Source organism: Pinus tabuliformis, chromosome 1_1 (genome assembly GCF_031772625.1).
Source record: "Pinus tabuliformis cultivar Carrire ecotype Pingquan chromosome 1_1, CPIR1, whole genome shotgun sequence".
Lineage (NCBI taxonomy): Eukaryota > Viridiplantae > Streptophyta > Pinopsida > Pinales > Pinaceae > Pinus > Pinus tabuliformis.
The window spans coordinates 391,613,207-391,619,363 of NC_142297.1; positions in this window are offsets into that span (position 1 = coordinate 391,613,207).

A 6,157-nucleotide genomic window follows, 5' to 3' on the forward strand; every position below is an offset into this window, starting at 1 on the left:
AAAGCATTAAGCACCCAATGATTCCAGTCTCAAACCAACAGCAATTCCTTGCAATCACAAAATTCCAGCCTCTAGATCTCATGGAGGAGAGATCCATATATAGATGTTTGGAGAGAGGATGAGTCAGCTTGAGATCTGACTAGTGTCCTCTCCCTCTGTCAGTTCTTGCTTCCACTTAGAGGTTCTTGCTTCCACTTGGAGATTGAGAACCTCTTACTCATCACTAGTCGAATTCACTGAGGCAAGTGTCATTGAGGAAGATTCTGGAAGCTTCCAGAGTCTTGACACCTTGTTGAATGAACTTGCCATTTGTCAATTCCCGCTCAGCGCACCCTGGTAGTGCTTCTACCTGCGTTGCAGTGCAGGTAGCCAGTGCAGACTTTGCATTTCAGCGCAGACAGCTAGTGGAGCCTCTGAATTGATCCTGAATTGACTTGTTTTTGAGCAGTTTCTGGTGGAGAACTTCTGTGAATTGCTGTGGTTTGTTAGCCTTGTTCCTCTAGGGGTAGGAACAACATGTTTAGGGACTTTGGATCCCTTAGATTATGGACATTTCATGCTCAATGATGTAAGGCACAAAAATGTCTATAACAATGAGGCTATAACCACACTCATAATCCTATTTTACAATGGTTATCACCTAAATTCTTCCATTTTGAGCATGGGGTCTGAGGATATGTGCCACCTTCTCAGGCCAAACTCCAAACCACTACCCAAAATTTCCTAAGACTTTATAGAATCATAATTAACATGATGACAAAGCTAAACATTCAATATCAAATCAGAAAACTTGACCTAGAATAAGTAATCCATAACATTCATTCCGTCAAACAAAAGAAAAACATAGAAGCTACAAGTCATGGATGCATATATGATCATAATAGTCAGAGATTCATTTGAGAATCACCAAGAAGGCTATATTCCCTCTCCACATAGCTACAAAAAAAATTATTAATCCATACATTCATCAACCAAGAGACATAGATAATACATATCATATAACCATAAAATAACCAGCACAGAAACCATAGAAACTCAACCATAATATCACCAACATATTCACTACAAATGCTCATAGATTATAATAGGAAAATGTCTCATATTAACATATGAAAATTCCAACCAAGTTAAGGACTCCCATGTACCACCTAACCATAGATTAGGTTGAACCAAATCTCTCTTTCAGCTAATCATGCTTGCACCATATTCCAACCATGAATGTGGGATCTCATGGATTAAAGCAAGGCTAAACCAAACCAGGGCTTCCAGAGGCAAAACCAACTCAACCCTCAACGATTTTGATTCCATATCGACGGTTGGACATCACTAACACTAACCAGATCCATCTCTACCCAAGTTTCCCAGGGCTCCAAAAACTAGTAACTCATACCATAGCCTCCTGGGCTCCAGAGCATTTGTCCAACCCAACTCCAGGGACTAGTAACTCAACCCACCAAGGGCTCCAGAGCGTTTCCCCCAACCTAGGATTTAGGACTAGTAACTCAATGTAAGTTGTTCCAAGGCTTCCAGAGCATTTGTTCCAACCCACAACCACAAGGAACTTGAGCACCAATAAGAAGAACAACAAGTGGAAAAACCCACAACACCATGGTTATCCAGGAAATGGAAATGCAAGGCTAAAACCACTGTTAATCCAAGAAAATATCCATGCCAATCACAACACATAACCATAAAATCACATGCATATACCATGCATCCATAAATCGGTAAGGAAATCAAACATGCAACCTATTACCTACAAAATAATCCAGTTGTAGTTGTTTATTAGCTTGTTCCCTTGTTTATTACATGCAATCAAATTGAATGCAAAAGTTATCCAAGAATTCTCTAAGTTTGAAAGAGTATGAGAGAATGAAAGAGAGCTCCAAAACGAAATTGACAAAAGGTTTTGAACTAATCCTCATAATCTTTTTTATCATTGAGGCCTCTATTTTCTTCATTTTCCTTCATTTTTCCTATAATTTCCTTAGCATGAAAATTTGTGTCTCTTCACCTTCCTTTTCACCTATTTTCCTTATTTTCTTAATTAAAATGCCATTTATTTCCTCTTTTCCTTTTCCAATTTCCATAGCCATTAATTAATCACAAGTGATACTCCATCACTATGTTTTGCCCAACATTCAACTTGGAATACATGTCTCATGACCTTGGTCTTGATAGCACCCTCATCCCACATTTACCTAAGTTCCCCAATCTGATGGGGTAAACATGTTATGAAGAGTTACTATGATATGACCCGACCTCCTAGATACAACTAAGAAAGTGGGGACGATAACTAGAAACTTACTAACCTCCCTCATGTTATAGACATATTTGGGCACTGCAACCCCAACCACATATGTCCATAAACCAAGGGCCTCTAAACCCCTAAAAGTGTTGTTTCATACCCTAAAGGAAAAAGGTTAGCTGATTACATCATCTCCCAGAAGTTCTCCATGAAAAAATACTCAGAACTGGTCAAAACAAGACCATAGAGTCTGCTCCATGCATAGGGTGTGATGCATCTCACCTATTACACACGGCGGGTGCAATGCATACTAGAAGGCCCTTCTGTAGGGTGCGATGAGCGAGAGCAAACAAATGGCAGAAGCAGTTTGCTAGGTGGAAACCCAGAGAATCTTCTAGAAACTGCTCATATGACACTTTCCTCTCTGAATTCGTCCAGGGATGAGTAAGAGATCTGAAATCTCCAAGTGGAACCAAGAACTATCAGTGAAAAGACACTAATAAAATCCCAGAAGTTGACTCACTCTCCTGTAAACATCTATATATGGATCCCTCATCCTAGAGATCCAGGAGGCTGGAATTTTGTGATTTGCAAGGAAGTGTTGTTGGTTTCTCTTTGAAGACATTGTTGGGTGATCTTGCTTTGTATGAGGTGAAGAGCACTTTCATGCTGGGAGGATGATGCTGGATTAGACAGCTTAGTTGTAATCCTCTCTTCTACTACTTCTATCAATAAAGCTATTTGAGTTTTCCTCCATATGCTTGTATATCTCTGAATCTTGTATTTGTATATGCATTTATATGGTTAATGTACATCTGATCCTACATTATTTATGGTTATAGATCTCTATGCTTTGATGGTATTTTTCTACCTTGACTCTACAGGTGTTCTTTGAAGCGGGACAAGTGAGAAAGGAGTGGCAAAAGCTCTATCAAGGGAGAGAGGAAACGAGCAAGGAGACTAGCGAAAGACTGAGGTTGGTACTCTCTACTTCTCTCTCATCTATCTCTCATAAAGGAAAACACAAGTGACTTTAGTTTGTTTGTTTCTAAGATAGCTACCCATCTTAGTGGGACTAGTAGCTCTGAATGGACACTAGTTTTCCCGATAACAAAATGGCAACTCCACTGGAGAGAGAATAGTTTGTTTGTTTTGTTACTGTTGTTTACTTTATAAACCACGGACAGAGCCTGAAGTTAAGCCAGCTAACCTTCAAACTGCTTTTTCTATGCAACTGCAAAGTAGATCAACGATGCTTCAGTCAATCTTCGGGTTGGTTTGTGAACTAAACATTTGAATTGCAAACATCCTAAGTGCCCTGGTAGTAGCTCAAATAACCTCATTAGATTGGGCCCTATACTTTGTGTTTACTAACAATCATTAGCTCAGCCTAAATCCCTGAACTTAGTTGCAAACTGTGAGTGAAAACCAAACATAGTCTCGTCCCTAGACCATTGCACTATCTCTTCTTGGAAACTTGGATGCATCACACCTCCCGTGTGTTGTAGGTAAGATGCATCCCTGTTTCCCTGTGTTACAAGTGCGATGATTGACTAACACTGTTTTTGCCTCTACATTTTGGTTTTTTCTTCATTGTCTTCAGCTTTATTTAGTAGTTTTTCTATCTATGATCAGTATATCTCTGTTGAAACCATCTTCCTTTGCATTATTCAGCCTCCATCAAAAGGAATTGTGAATGTTTGTTATGTATTTTTCATCATTTATAGTTCTCCTTTGCAAATAGTAGCTTAATCAAACTATCATCTTTTGATTTGAAGGTGTCGCAAGTGTCGTTTTTCAGTCAAGAAAAAGAGTGTCACAAATCATTCCTCTTTCACATAGTCAATTACACTTTTGCCATTGTATTTGATTTGAATTAATAGTATTTCAAGTGTCAAAAGCAATTTTAAATTCGAAATCACAAAGTGTCGTCTTGGCTTTACTTTCGTTTTTTGAAAAGAAAATTGTTAGTACTGTCACTTTGAAAGAAAATAGTTCAGATCTATACTTAGTTTTCTTTTTGTCATTCTCACATTAAGGAAACTGAAAAACAATACATGCATGTGCATTTGTATTTAGACTGCATGCTAGAATTGATTTAGGAAAAGTGCATCTAGTGTGTGCTCTCTACTCTATGTTGAAAGAATTTCATTTCTCTTTCCTTAGTAGCTAGGATTTTCATTGCAAAAAGAAAGTAAACGACTATTTATCATCTTAGATTGCATATTTAGGAATTGTATATCTACATCACGTAGTGAACCTTAAAGGAAAACTTCTTAAGAAAGATCAACTGTAAAATAAACTTCAATGAACATAAAAATGCTTTGGAACCTAATGCACAACATTTAGAAGTCTAAGCTAGAGATGTATTCCGATGTTGTAAAGCTTGGTAACTGTCACTTTCATCGTAGGTTGGGTGATTCCTCCTCTTTGAGACGACACGTGCCAATACAAACTTGTGCTCCCACGTACCATCGAGTATATGTTGGGAGACCACAATAGGCTACATCCTTTATCCTTAGGAAGTTGTGTTTGCCGCCCTATCGATCGCAATGCACTGAACACAGCATTCGGGAAGATTGATTTCTGTACCGTAAAAAGTATTCTGCAGTTTTGTGATTGGTTTGGTAATCCCTCTATCTAGATTTCCATAGTAGTCACTTTCGTTCCTTTTCAGACTCCTTAAAAGAAAAGGTCCATCTGAGCACTTGTCACTTCAGGCTCATTAAAAATCAAAGGTGACTAGAGTCATATTTAGTTTTTTCTCAACTCTTAAGAATTGAAAAAGCAAGTTGTGTCAAAGCATCATAAAATTCATTTAATTTGGAATAACATTTTCCCCTTTTTATTTTGAGTTGATCAAGTAATCCGCAATCGTGGAAGAAAGTCAATCAAAACCCCATCGTTTGTGGAGACTAACGAGTCAACCATCTTTGACACCAGAAACAAAACCATTTCGAGCCAAGCGATCTCGTTTAACTGGGTCAAAGTCTCCTGGTTTGTTTGCAACTTTTGTTTCAACATCCTCAGAAACTCCAGTTACTCCAACTATTTCTGGTAACCCTGCCTCTACAGAAGAAGTTCCACAGTTACAAGAGGACACTAGAATTGATCCTACTGTAGCAGTAAACACATCTATTCCTGAGCCAGAGCCATCTAGGACTAATTCGGAAGGTGTTAACCCTCCAACATCTATCACTATAGAGTGTGTACCTTCTTCGGCACCAGAAATATTTTACGGACCTGACGATCTGCCTCTTCCACCTAGACTGATTGCAATAGAAGAGATTGTGGAGGATATTCCATCTAGTAACCCACTGCATTTTGGAACTAGGATCCACCTATATCCTTCTAATTCAGAAGATAGTCAACCTTCATCGCAATTTCTTGTAGGATCACTAAGAAGTTTTTTGGATAGACTCAATATGTCTAAACAACCATCGACATCTAGGACTGTGTCATCCGATACAACAATAGCAAAACCTCCCGCCACTATTCCGACAATGTTCGTTGGTATACCATCTGTCCCAACTAGCTCTCAACCGCTAGATGGAGTCCACCCAAGGACTATTTTGATAGTATGGTCTGTCCCTATTTGTTCATTTAGAATAATATCTGGAATTTCTTATGTTGAGTCTCAACAAATTGATCCTCCATAATAGTATCAATTTGGGCAGTCCGGTCTACAAGGACCAATTTTTCCTTTGAACACTGGATTGCCACCATATGGGGGGCAGTATGCCTTTTCATTACTCCCTCCAGGAGAACCACCATATGAGGTTTCACAACAGAATTCAGGTCAAGCTGGAATTGCATCCAGTGGTTGGGTGCCAATACTGCCTCAACAGCTAAGAGTTGTATATTCAATGAAACCAAATCTACCTATGTTGAATATTCCCACTAAACCGG